We start from the raw sequence: 15456 nt of genomic DNA on the forward strand, positions 1-15456 counted from the left end.
AATGATAAGCTGAGTGTTATCAGCATATGACACCATCCTCACTCCATGGCCCTCAATAACGTTGGCCAATGTGCGCAGGTAAAGGTTGAAAAGAGTGTGCTCAGTGCCGACCCCTGAGGCACTCCCCGCTGTAATGATAGGTGAAACTGGAACTGACTCTTGGAAAACTATTCAATTATGCCTTGTCTGAATGCAGCAATCTACAAATCTGTTTAGGGGGATTCCTCTACCTCCTCATGTTTTGCCATGCAGCCTTGGGCTCCCAAAATTGAATCCATAGTCTGCTATGTGGTCTACCATCCACAGGAACATATAAACCCAGCACATGCATTTAACCTACATGCACTGCATAGCACTGCACCCTTTAGTTACTGGTTCGCTCATTGGCACACATACACCCAGCACTTGCATTTACCATGTACGTACTGCACAGCACCACATCTTTGATGTACTGTACCACTCACAGGCACACATAAAATCAGCACACGCATTCAACATCAATGCACTGCGCAGTACTGCATTATCAGTGTATTGTACACTTCCTAGTCACACATGCATCCAGCGCAGATACATCACTCATGTGCTGCCCAGCGCTTCACAACAAACTGATGTAGGCCAAGGAGTGAGTTTGGCACACAGCAGCAGAACTTTGAATGAAATCCATTGACACTGGTTAACAAGGACGTCTTCACTCCTATTGATCACCACATAGTATGCTGCCACCTCTGCGCTCATGCTCCTTAACTCCTGGTAGAAGCAGTAGCGTTTCACCACTATGAGGGTAGAGCACTGAGTGCCCTTCTTGGTCCAACAAAATTGCATTCTGTGAAATAGGCCTATGTCATGGTGCACACAGATGATCCGTGTTTGCCTATGACAACAAAAAGTAAAGTTGGGGCACTCAGGGCAGGGATACACGTCCATTTACTTACCGTCCAGACACATTCTTCTTTTTTGGAACTCTGCATATTCATCATGTCTGCTTGCTGAGGTCAAAAGCACAAAGAGGATTGTTGCTAGATTTTCACCTAAAGGATGCTGCTTTCATAATATTGCAATTCACAGTGTAAATGAATCAAACTTAATATGCAGAGATTTTTATGCCCCTGTCTGTGCCTAATACAGTGATATTCAGTTATGAATATTTTTCAATTTGCTTAAAAACATAGCATTTTTCAGGATATATTTTAGAATTTGTTTTGTACTGTAAACCATTTTGGTCTTTTTCAAATATTGAAAACACCAATGAACTGAACTAAATGGGTCTTTCCATATACCTGGCAATTATTTAGGAAATCTTTAGTGAAACTGAAAGTCATGAATTTGCTCTGAAAACAGGGCAATGGTGCTGAGTTTCTCGCTGAAACTGAGTAGTTTAATTTATTGCATTATGCTAACATTATTTGCAAAGTATATCATCACAGACTGCACTGGATTGTCTTTCTTGTATTTCAATTTCATTTTCCAAAATCAGGCTAGAACAGAAGTTGATGTGAACAGAACAGCGGAGATGACGGTAGCAGAAATAGTCTGCAATTTCTAAAACATATTTTTGCTATGCCCGTCTGCCCTGCATACTGTTGCCTTTCTGTATAATACTGACTAGGTGCAAAGCTTTCTGTAACAAGCATTGACTAAGCAAAAATATCTAGCTATAATATGTTCAAATTTGTTTTAAAGGAAAGAGTCTGCCAATCAGAATGCTCCCTGTGAATCTTATGCAAAAAGAAGAATTGATGGACAGAATGTAGAACAATGACATATATTCATGCCAGTACAGAGATCTGGGCCTAAATCCATAGTTTTTTTGCTCACCATGCACTTCCAATTTGAACCCAGCCATATGCAATTCAGTCTTGACCCTCCTCCCTATAGGAACAGTCCAGCTCGAACTGCCAGGCCAGGTCCTCTCTGGACTGGAAACAAGCATCCTCGGACCGATTTCGGGGTTTCACCCCTCATCTGCCAGGCTAGCTTGACTCCAGTGGCATGGAGAGCACAGGACCCACATCTGGGCATACCCGCCCCACTCGAGGTGACAAATGCAAAAAGAAGAATTGCTGAGCAGAATGTAGAACAATGTCATACATTCACTCCAGTACAAAGATCTGGACTTAAATTCACAGTTTTTTTGCTCCCCATGCTATTCCAGTTTGAACGAAGCCATATGCAAATACGTCTTGACCCTGCTCCCTATGGGTACAGTCCAGCCCCAACTGCTAGGTTAGGTCCTCTCTGGACTGGAAACAAGCATCCTAGGACCGGTTTCGGGGTTTCACCGCCAACTGTTTAGATACAAAGCAACAGTAAGGAGGAGGGGTAAAGAGGTGGTGCAACATTATCTGGGGGAAAACATGTACTTGTATTCTGTACTCCCATTGACTAACCCTAGGGCACAATGAATTTTGAAAAACATTCATCTGCCCTTTTGAGAGGAGTTCTATATTATTCTACTAACTGTAGTTCTGTTTGTTAATTGTAAGACTGTTTGCTTGATGGTTGCCATGTGGGAAAGCTTACACTCACTAAAATAGCCAAGAGTTGGTTATGGTGACAATCCAATCATAAAGGGTGTAGCCTTGAGCGGTCCACTGTGTACACTCTGTCTAGTGGCGTGGGCCTGATGTGTTTATTATTTAAAGTTATGGCAAAGGCTTGGCTAATTTTGTGTTAAAAAACATGTGTTAAACCAGTAGCCTTTTAAGTATTGATTGTTATTACACTGTGCTAAAGCCCATAGGCAGGTATTTTGTTACATTTGAGCCCACAGATTACCATGATAGGCAATGGTTTTGGTGTTGGCCATTCCCTAGACAAACTCTGGTTACAGATTTACAGGTGATAATCTAAACAAGGCCATTTTGAAAAGGGATGTAAATTGTTGTGCTAATTGTAATTTTGTACATATTTGTAGATTTATAAATGCAAGCCTCATGGTTGTCAGGTTATGTGCAATTCAGGATGTGTATGTTGATTATATGCCCTATTGGTTCATTTGGAAAGGTTTTCCAGATTCAGTAAGTTGCAAAAACCCAGTAGACCTATTTCAAACATGTTTGAAAGGCAAAAGGCTTTCAAGGCTGGTCTGTTATTGCACTGCGCTAAAACTCATAGGTTGGTCATTTGTTCACAAATTCTGTGGTAGGTGAGGATTTCTGTTTTGGTGACCTACTCGAACAAATCATGTGGATTCATGTTTTGTGCTATCACCTTCCCTGTTATGCCCTTTTCAGGAGTAAATTTATATTAGACAATTGGAATGTTGGGAGCTTTATTGAAAACAATGGTGTGCTCTGGGCTTATAATGAGTGGTATAAGCCTGGAGCTCCAACATTCAAATGTTTCTTTGTTCACAGCTCTGGCTGTGAATAAAGGCTTCAGGGAGCCTGAGGGGATTCCAATCCCCTCACGCTCCCAAAAGGCTTTGTTTTTTTTTAGAACATTCTGTCCTCTAGTGACAGAATGTTCTAATAGCCTTATAGCCCTTCGTGGATGGGCTATACCGCTATTAAAGTCCCTCTCCCTTGTTAAAGGCCCTCGCCTTCGGCTCGGGGCCTTTAACGCTGGAGAGGGCCTTTAATAGCCGGAATAGCCCTCTACGGCGGGCTATAAGGCTATATTACTTTAAGAATTGTAATTTTGAACGTATTTGTATTACTGTTTATCTAGTGATTGCCAAGTGTTAAAGCTTATGTCAGCCCGATTAGTTAATTGGGAAAGGGTAGGTTTGATGCCATAGGTATGGTTTGTTTATTTTGAAAGGTAACTCGAAAGACAGTAGACTTATTTTATTTGTCATGAAACAAAAATGTTCAAACTAGTGTGGATTGTTATTGCCCCATCTTAAAGTCTGCAGACATGTATTTTGTGAAATAGGATTCACAGCTTAATTTAGTAGGCAACTGGTTTGGCATTGATTGCTCTCTTGACAATCCCCGGGAAGAGGAGAATTGCTTTGCAATAATTGTTGCTAGAGTGTAATCAGAAGGACTGACAGTTTTAGCTCTCTGCCAGGATCATGTATCTGTATGAGTGTCAGTTATACTCTAGTTCCATTCATGACAACATACAGCATGGGGCCGTGTATCATCCCATTTCAGCTACTGTCCCTGTTACTATGTGAGTGACAGTATTTGTCTGATGATGTGCACATCTACCAGAAAATGAAATATGTGTGTTTCAGTGCCAGAGCACTGATGTGCAAGTCCTTTCATTTTCCCTTTTCTTCTTGTAGAGGTCCTCTTTTATTTAATTGAGTCTCCTCTTATTATTTTCTTTATCTAGGTCCTACTACAGCTCCCCAGAAAGTACTAATATGCTTATTTCATCTGCAGTGCTCTTCTCCCCAAGCAGTTACTATCTCTAAATTAGTTGACCATAATGAAATGGTACTTGCCATAGTGTATCATTGTTTTACCATTCTAAGAGAACCAACACCCTGATTTTAAATGTGACAGACTTTAAAACAATGATGAATAATACCATTGCAAGACTGCCCTGCATTCCTGTGTTTAATTTTTAAGTGTATTTGTTATTGCAAGCATATGCCCTCATGTTTAGGGTGTACCATGTTTCTGTTTTTTCTACATTTATTATTTTAATTTGTTTTGACTATGCCTTTAAGTGTATATATATGTATTGTATTATGCTTCTGTAACTGTTGTATTTTATTATGCTTCTGTAACTGTGGGAAAGTGCAAGAGTGAGTCAATGGGTGCATGAATAGATACAGGAGCGCAAGGATGAATGTCTGTGTTTGTATGATATTGCTGAACCTGAACTGAAGAGGACATTTCATTTATGACCCAGTCCTGTAGCATTGCCAACGCTTGCTGCCTTCTAAAAATCTTTACTAAAAAGAAAAGAAATATTAACAAACACATTAGCCTCCCATCTAATTGGAATAGCATGCATTAAACGTTCTTAATTTGTGAGACACATAAGTGGGTGTCACAGACATACACAGAGGTTGCGCAGAAAATTGTATTTCCTTCTTCAGGTTCTCCCGAATGTATGACGTTACTTAGCATGCTATTACTTAGCATGCCTTTACTACGAGGTTTTTACTTCGTAAATGCCTTTACTTAGCAGTTTTTTATTACGCCTACCTTTACTTCGCAAAATCATTAAAAAGCATTAAATAGGCATTACTTAGCAGTACTTTACTTAGCAGGATTTTACTACGCATAAAGATTCTTTTTTTTTTCCCTACACAGCAACACTACACTCCACGCCCCCTACACTTCCCAAAACACTAAAACACTACTCTACACTACACTTACACCACAACACTACCCTAAACCCCAAAACACTACCCTACACTACACATACACTACAACATTACCCTAACCCCTAAAACACTACCCTACACAACACATACACTACAATACTACCCTAAACCCTAAAATACTACCCTACACTACACATACACTACAACACTACCTTAAACCTTAAAACACTACCCTACACGACACATACACTACAACACTACAACACTACCATAAACCTAAAACACTAACCCCTACACTACACATACAATACAACACTACCCTAAACTCTAAAACACTACCCTACACTACACACACACTGCAACTCTACCCTAAACCCTAAAACACTACCCCCTACACTGCACATTCACTACAACTCTACCCTAAACCCTAAAACACTACCCTACACTACACATACACTACAACACTACCCTAATCGCTAAAACACTACCCCCTACACTACACATACACTACAACACTAGCCTAAACCCTAAAACACTACACCCTACACTTCACATACACTACAACACTACCCTAAAACACTACACCCTACACTACACATACACTACCCTAACTACACTGCCCCACTTACCTCTCACTGTCCGTGGTCCACTTTTCTCCTGCGAAGTAACAGCATATGCTAAGTAAAGGCATATGTGAAGTAAAGGCATGCTAAGTAAAAGCATGCGATGTAAAAGACAATGCTAAGTAAAAGAAGTGCGAAGTAAAAAATGCGAAGTAATGATTGTTTACCGGTTCTCCCATTATGCAGTAGTCCTCCATATTACACACGAAATTAATATATAATGAATATACATATGACCCTCATTCTGGATTACCCAGTAATACACTATCTACCTGTGGACTACTGGTGCTCACTAGGTACAGCCTGGTGCAGCGCAGTTTTGGCTACACCTGTACACAAAACCATAGCATGAACGAGCACATAGCACATGTTTCTCGTGTGATCTAACAATATTAAAGTAGATGTTGCCCTTGATATTTATTTCTAGATTGCATTTACTGTAGGACTAGTGAATTCATTTAAACGATTTGTTTTGACCATATTAAATGAGATATTAATAAACCATTCTTACTGTCTCTCCGACAGTAAGAATCATTTCTGACCATCCCTCCGATGGTCAGAAATGAAGGCTAGGAGGCCGTATAGGTTGAGCAATGATGGCAATGGTTTTATTGTTATTCTCAGAATAGGATGGCGCGTAGTATGTAAAGGTTAATACACCGTGAAAGTCTTAAGGTCGATGTACAGTCCGTCAATAGTATTGGAACTTCGATTCGCTGTCCAAGAGCAAAGAACTTCTGCCTTCGGTGTCTTGGATTCTTCCTCGTCGGTGGTGGTTCCCCAGGATACTCAAAAAGGAAGACAAGAAACATAGTGGCGGTAAGTTCCAAGGTCTCAAGCACTCATATCTATGGTACCCTTCACCGTTCCCTGGTAAAAACAGTGCTTTAACGCAGAAAACTACGGTGTGAAACGTGAGGGGAGGGGGCATGCTGGGTTTTTAAGGGGGTCGTAAGAAAGAACAGGTAAAGAAATTCAGCTTTCTTTAGTCAAACATGGGAGGGTAGGAGTAGGTTTGGTTCTCTCGATCGCTATCAGGGTAGGTATGTTTATGACCTTAGTCACTCCGAAGGCACGAAGGAAACTCAAGGCCCAATAAACAAAAGAAAAAAGAAAACCCGTAAACCAGAAAGACGCAAACATAAGCACAGCTTGCAAAGCAAAGTTAAAACTGGACTGTTCTGCAGTTAGAAGACATCCCCCTGGCCCAAACGTCTGTTCCCTTCCTCCCACCTGGGTTTCCCTGCTTCCTTATACCCACCGCCAATACTTTAACTCTCCTGAGTTACGGCGGCAAACTCATGTCTCCCGGGGTATCCAACAGTCCTCGCTCCATGTCTCCGGTTCTTCTTCGGAGGTGGCGTGGTCCGTCCTTGGGGTTCCTGCTTCCTGATCTCCTGGGTCTCTCCGCGTCCAATGTTCTTCCAGCTTTTCCTCCTTGGCGTCTTCAGATGCACTGTCTCCGTCCTCGTCTGCTTCCGCTTTCGCCCCCTTCTCTCGCGAGAGGTTCTTTTTCCACACCTCCTCCATCTCTGATTGGTCTTTCCTGTAGGTAATATCCACTTCGTCCTGTAGAGGAGAGGGTGTGAGGAAATCATTAACCCTGTGGATGCCGGACCCTTTTTCCTCCACAGGCATGGGCCGAGCACCAGGGTATACCATACTTAGTTCCCATCCGAGCTCTTCTGACAGTTATTTAGTAGATATTTACTCACTAGAAAAATTAATTTGATTTACATAATGTATGCCTTAATACATTGAATGACATTTACTGTTTAGATGATTGAATAGAAACCATCGTCATATATTAGAATGTTATCACTCTAGAAACAAATTTGATTTATGTAATGTGTACACTAATCTTTCATATATTGCATTAAAATGTAATTCTTAGACATTCTTATACAAACACATTTAAAAAGTTACTGTATGCGACATGTAATATAAACATAATATACTAACATTTTACATTTACTTGTGTTTACATATGCAAACACATATTAAATGCGCACTATTGAGTTAACATTTTAAGTTGCCTTTAGTAAGACTGTTACCCATGCTGCATACATTTCTGTTTTCCATATTCTGCTAACATGAATTTTCTTGCATGTTTTAACATGCATTGCTAGTTGAAGAATAGATACATTACTGTACTAGTGGTAGAGCCTGATAAGAAGACCTTGTTGAAAGAACATATAGAGCCAGAGCGTTAACTGAAAGGTCTAGTCAGCAATGTTGCAAACACAGACTGATGAACGGAGAGCTGAAACATTTCAAACATTCACTCCCTGTACAGAGATCTGGGTGAAATCCATTGTAATTTTGATCACCATGCAACCCCAATTTGTCCCCAAACATATGCAATCAGTCTTTACCCTGCTCCATATAGGAACAGTCCAGCCCGAACTGCCAGGCCAGGTCGTCCCTGGACCAGAAACAAGCATCCTGGGACCAGTTTCAGAGAATCACCACTCATCGTCCTGGCTACCTTGAATCAAGTGGCACAGTGAACAAGGGACCTACGTCTGGTCATATCCGTGGCCACTTAGGGCGAACATAGCAAATACAACAAGATAATGAATGGAGTGCTGATACTTTTCAATCACTCACAGTGTCAAGCGATATGGATTAAATCCATCTCTCTTGTGTTCACCAAGCCATATGCAAATCAGTCTTGACCCTGCTCCCCATGGGAACCGTCCAGCCACAACTGCAATGCCATGTCCTCTCTCGGTCAGAAAAAGCATCCTAGGACCAATTTCAGGGTATGGTGATACTTTGCAAATGTTGCAGTCTACAATGTGAGAACAGGGAAGGACAATGGTACCCCTGATTATGTTAACAGAGGGGTGTTACCTGAATAATGTTAGTGTGAATAATTGGAGTCTACACTGTCTGAGATTACAGCACTTTTCCTTAGACTTTGAGAGATTTAGACCTTAATGCTTCCTTTGATTCTTTCCTAAGTGTGGATTCGGCTGACACTTGCTTCCCGCACCTGAGAAGACTCCTGTCCTGACCGAGCTTCTGCAATGCTGACACCTTCCTGCTTACTTTCCAGCCCCTTTCTATTTTTCTTTATGGAATTCTTTTATTTTTGAGATCCTTTAGGCACTAGAACTATCCTCTTAGCTTGGACTTTATTTTAGATGATTTAGATTTACCCATGTGTAGACGAGAAAATCTGAGACTCTTCTTCGAGCATTAGTTACCTTTGTTAATCCTTATATTGCCTTGACTGAACTTCTTGTTTGCTTAATGCTGGTACGCATAAACTTCTTAGGATGTTGGGTTTCCCAGTGGTTATTCTGGTTATTCGCTAGATCAAGCATGTCCTCAGACCTGTCTGCTGGCTAACAGGCTTTGCCTGTGGGATAGTGCTAAGAATAAGATCTTAGGTAGACCTGAGCAATGCCATTGGTCGCTCATACAATTGAGATGTAGAAGGTTGCATAATGGGTATAATATGTGTGGAGCTATTAATTAGTTATCACTGGTGATAGATTACTGCAATCTTGCACTGTAAAGATTCTTCTGTTTATTAGGATTCATGTCTCTTTCCGCTTAAGAATGTCATTGCAATATTCGTCAATCATTCATATGAGGCACTGTGAGCTTACAGGTTCCTATAAATGATTCTGCATCTGCATGGAAGGTGATTGGTATGTGTTCAATTTACGTTTGAAGCACATTTTGCTTCGCAAAATGAGCAAAATAATTAAATGACTTGTAGAAATGTAGCTGGATATGTATGTGAATGAATGTGTTGCCATGGCCTTTGTGTACATTTCTGGTTGCTGGGTCACACTTAAGGTGTTGTGCATGTATTGCATTTACATAGTGAAAAGAAGAGTGCACATTGTGCCACCTCCATTTGAGTAGAGCACATACATGTTTTTCTATCATATGCGCACATGTGCAGATAATGCAGGGCTTGCGCAAAAGGCATGTGCGCAGCAGTGGCGGCTCCTGCTTTCTCGCAGTGCGAGAAGGCAGAAACATAAAATGGTAAAACTAGCATTTTATGTTTCTGCTACTCGCATTGCTAGAATGCAGAAGTGCCTGGTTGGGCGCGGACGGGTGGGTGGTCCTGCTCGAGGGCAGTTGGGGAGTGGCTTGCCCACTGTTGTGGGTACTGACTGTTTGGTCTGCCCCAGGACCGACCAACTCAGTCATGCGCACTCTCTCTTTTTCTCTATGTAGGCTGCTGCATGCAGCCTACATAGAGAAAATGGCCCGGCTCGTGAGCTCTCCGCTGCACCTCATCAATCACAACGCTTCCATTGCAGCTTTGTGATTGGCTTAGGGGAGGGGAGGGCGGCTGCTTGTGGCCACTTCCTGTTGTTACCCCACCACTGCCAGGAGCTGAGGCCGGCGTGGGACTCAGGACTTGCCCGGTAAGGTAAGCTTTTAAGTGGGAGTTTCCCGGAGCTGTTGCTGTGATTTACTGTGCACGGTTCACAGCTCTCCATGGTCGAATCAGATTGCGTGACTTGCTGGGGCCAGCTCAGAACATGGACGTCGGTACTGAGGCATGCTGCTTCAGCTTTACTACCTGTCCCCAGATTTATGCCTGCTTAGGCTGCTGTGTGAGTATTCTGAAGATTTCAGAATTAGGAACCAAAATGAAGCACATTTTGTGTTATTTCTGAAGTGTGTTTGAAACTATTCCTGAAGTGTGTTGGAAAAAAATTCCAAAATATGACCAAAACAAATCATAACACTAGGTTATCCAATTTCCACACATTTCCATTTCTGCACTGTATAGTTTTATTAGTAAAGGTGTATGTCTGTGCAAATGTAATGATCATTTCAATTGAAAATGTGTTGTTTCTAATAGCAGTGTGCTAACATACTATGCTTATTCCACTCTACACCACTCCACTCTACTCTGCACCACTCCACACCACTCCATATCATGCTACACAAATCCACTTTACACCAATGCACGCCACTGCATATTATGACACATCACGCTATGCCTCTCTACTCTACCCTGTAATCCTTCACTCTATGCCAATGCACTCTTCACTGCTCTACTTTACACCACTGTATTCTTTGCCACTGCACTCTTCACCACTGCACTCTACACCACTCCAGTCTAGGCCACACCAATCTACTCTGCACCACTCCACTCTATACCACTGGAATCTACACAACTCTGCAACACTGCATTCTATGCCTCTGCACTCTATGCCACTGCACTCTATGCCCATACACTCTATACCCATACACTCTATGTCAATGCACGCTACTCTGTAACACTCAACTCTATTCCCCTGCATTCTATGGCAATCCACTGTACACTACTCTAATCTACTCTGCATCACTGTACTTTAAACTATTTTACTCTATGCCATTACACTTTATACCACTCTACGCTTCTGCTCTCTACCTTGCACCACTCCAATCTAGGCTGCTTCAATCTACTCTGAAACAATCCACTCTATGCCACTGCACTCTACACCAGTCCACTCTACTCTATGCCTCTCCACTCTATGATACTGAACTCTACTCTTGATGACTGCAATCTACACCAATGCACTCTACACAACTGCACTCTGTCGCTGCACTCTACACTGCTGCACTGCACTCTCTGCCACTGTACTCTATGCCACTCTACTCAGCAGTACTCCACTCTATGCCACTGCACTCTTTGGCACTGTATACTACTCCAATTTATGATACTCTAGTCTGCACCACTCTACGCACTGCACTCTATGATACTTGACTCTACTCTGTGCCACTGCCCTCTGCATCACTGAACTCTATGCCACTCCACTCTACGCCACACCACTCTAAGTCACCCTACTCTGCGCCACTGTACTCTGCAGCACTTTACTCTGCGCCACTCTACTCTGTGCCACCATACTCTGTGCCACTGCACTCTGGACCACTTCATTATATGATGCTGAATTGTATGCTGCTGAATTCAATGCACTCTATGCCACTATAGTCTGCAACACTCTACGCCAATGCACTCTACACCAGTCCACTCTACTCTATGCTACTCCACTGTATCCCACTCTATGCAAATCCATGCAATGTCACTCCAATACACGACACTCTCTGCCACTCCACTCTACAACACTCTACGCCACTCTTCACCGTTACACTCTACGACACTCCACCACTAACTTTGAGTCATGCTGATCAGCAGCCACGCTAGTGTACAATAATGCTAAAACATACTGGCAAAGCCAATAGCTCTTGCATAAGTCAGACCTATTGGCTTTGCTATTGCTTGTTTTATTTGAAATCTAGATTGGCTGAGATGACGAAAAGCTGTTTTAATTCGTTTTTAATTAAAGTTAGCTAAACAATTGTTAGAATTATAAATTACAGTTGGCTATGTTTGTCTGAGTAACAAAGGGTTATTTCTAAAGCCTCTATTGTGATCAGTTTTTTATGGGTGTGTTGTACAGTGTTTATCTTTATTAACATGAAATAAATTGCACTTGCAAATGAAATCTACAACTAATGTGCTCACATTGCATTTTGATCGGGCCCTAGGCACCCTTGCTACACCACAAAAGAGGGCATGGAGAAAGCAATATGTAACATGCACAATTTAGAACGGTTTGAAGATCAAAATGTAATAAACTTCCAAGGAAAATTCCCCCAAAGGAGGTAATTACCTTGAAGCTACTAGGGAAAATTGGTAATGCGATAAAAGGCAAACGTGTTTAATATCGTAGTAAGGGCTAGAGCTAACCTTTATCACAGAGGCTTTGTAAAGTCTTTCTCGGTGAGGACCGGATGTGAGGATCATGCTTTTGTTTCTCTTTATTTAGAAACAGTAATCACAAAAACAAACCTTACATTTCCGAATGAATGTAGGGGAAAATCTACATTCACATAAGCTTCCCTATCCAACACCAGAATACACAGCAAAAGGAGACGTTGCCCCTAATTCTCTTACACAGCCTCCTTCTTTGTTGCCTGACAGCCCAATTGAGCAGGAAACATCCATTTCAACGCAGTCATTACAATGCACCACCTTTACAATGCAACTGTTACAAAGCAACTGCCTTTACATCGCATGCCATTACAACAATTGCCATTACAACACATACCCTTTCAACGCATGCCACTACAACGCATTATAAAGTAAGTAATGGAGATTTTTTAGTTTTAGGGTGGGTATGGGTTTTGGGGTACATGGTAATAGTAATTGTTACCCCTACACTATCCAACACTTTCCTTACTGTTGCACTCATTGGAGTGGGAATAGTAATTTTTACCCCTACATTATCCAACAGTTACCCTACTGTTGCACTCACTGGAAAGGGAATAGTAATTTTTACCCCTACACTATCCAACACTTACCCTACTGTTGCCATCAAAGTATTATGCCGCTGTAATGGTATTCATTGTAATGGTATGCATTGCAATGAAATGTGTTGTAATGGTAGTTTTAAAAAGGCATTTTGTAATGGCATAGGTTGTACAATCATGCGATGTAATGATAGTTGCGATGTAAAAACTGCATTATAAAAGCATGCGTTGTAATTCTTTGCAGCGTAACGTCATATATTCCATGTGAGTGCGTGCTTGAAATTCTGCTATATCTACAGTTATGCTTATGTTCAATGTTCATAACAGTACTTTTTATTTACAGCGCTTTGTAAATGTAGCACAATGTATTTCTTTAATATTTCGGATGGTCTGGCATTAGCATTGCTTTAGTGGAAGTAGTTGTGGTGTGCTGTGAGGCATACTTGTGCAAGAGGGGGCCCTTTTGAACTTTCCTTCCTCCTGCCACTATGCCTCTTCTTTTGCTGGAAAGAGGTGCAACTGTGAGCATGCACATTAGTGCTCATTGGAGCAGGAGCTCACTATATCAGCCTATACCTGCCCCCCACCTAAGCTTGTCTCATGACATGTCATTCTCCCTCAGTGTGAGGGACAATCACCATCTTGCTATGCATTACTGCTGTAGGTGGGGCACACTGCCACCAGGGTCCCTAAGTTGTGTGGCCTAATGTGGTTTTGGGTTACCCCAAAACATTAGACACCCCAAATTTTTACCTCAACCATGCCCATATTTACTAGATTGGAGACAGTGTTAAATTTCAACTTCAAGAGGCAGTGTGTCCTCTTGTGAAAGTACCTTCTAGTGTATCAAATTAGAAAATACAATCAATTTAATACATGGGACCATTCAATAACTGAGTATAGATCAATGGAAACATGGAAGGGTTTTATTACAGAATCCAAAAATAAGTACAGAGTCAATGACATGAAGGCACTCAATGACAATTATACAGAGGGTACATCATTCATAAATGATTATAAGTCCCAAATGGGCATAAAAATCAGGAGAGTAACAAGCAGCATCCCTAATTGAACCGGAAAGTGTTCTGACTCACCCCCAAAATCGAGGGTTGGTGATTTATTATTTGTGCATATGAAATTAACAAGCTATGCAGACTCCCTGTGGTGATTTACAATGTATGTTCAGCAGATCAAAGCCTATGGAAAATAATGTCATATTGCCCCCTAAGCACTAACATACTACATGAATAATTATTAAGCACCCTCTATGCTAATATCATCCAGACATGCTGAAACAAAACTAGATACATGGACAATAACTTCTTATATGACTGGTTAGGCCAACAGAAGGACCTTAGTAAATGTTACTGGCTGTGACTGAAAGTTCATCAATAGCAAAATAATAGCAGTGGAAATAAACACATGCATCTCAGCTTGACTGTGTGCTGCAGAAATTACAAGGAGAAACATGGCCAGAGGGGGAAGCATGAGTGACAGGGGTGACTTCCATCTTGGGAAAGATGGTGTTTAGTTCTTAACTGAGGCCTAGTTAACATACATCAGAAATACACACTTCTACACATCATAGAGAATTGAATTTAAAAACAACAACACTAAATGATTACATCCATGTGAAATCTAATGTGAAAATTCATTTTGCATGCTTTTAATGATGCAAACAATTATAAACCCATCATAATCTTCTACACTGTCCCGAAAGGTAGAGAGAATGTTGATAGCCCTGACATATACTGTACTAACTCCACCTGCTGTTTGATTGGTACAGTATATAAACAGTCCAGTTATTTGCAGCATAGATGAAGAGTATTCAGCTGCTTACTTTCTGGAGGGTCATGTCTATGAGTACACCTCATTTAGATCTATGTGAAGGTCTCTTCTATGTTGTTCTAGCAGCCATGAGCCCATAGAAAAAAACTTAGACCAGCTCACCTAGTCCTGTCACCCTTTGTCTATAGGATAGGTGACAGGTTGCACATCCTCCCTGTGTAGTTACAAAGGGGTAATGGAAATCCAAGCATCATAGGGGGATACAATCACATGATGATGCCTTTGAAATATTGCAAAGGGCCTTTCTGTGTGTACAGAAACCATCAACTTCTGGTAGGGAGGAAATGCAATCATTTGGGTCTGAGACCTAAGACACCGCCCCAGGTCTCACAGATGACAAGGAGGAACCTGAATGTGTGGCATGTGTGGATACGGAGGGAGCTGCCAATGAGGCTGAGAAGCGGTGTCAATGCCTATAACAGGAAGCCATTTTATAGAGAAAGTAGGACAGTGGAGATGGAGTTCATGCAAGAGCTG

General features: G+C 41.5%; 1 protein-coding gene across 2 annotated transcripts in view; it reads left to right on the top strand.

The window, feature by feature from the left end:
• The window catches only part of GRK3 (G protein-coupled receptor kinase 3), a 1062914-nt gene that overhangs the window by 440780 nt on the left and 606678 nt on the right, over positions 1-15456 (top strand). The gene's annotated exons all lie outside the window — the stretch shown is intronic.

The sequence above is a fragment of the Lissotriton vulgaris genome, chromosome 11 (assembly GCF_964263255.1).
Source record: "Lissotriton vulgaris chromosome 11, aLisVul1.2, whole genome shotgun sequence".
In the NCBI taxonomy this organism is placed as follows: Eukaryota; Metazoa; Chordata; class Amphibia; order Caudata; family Salamandridae; genus Lissotriton; species Lissotriton vulgaris.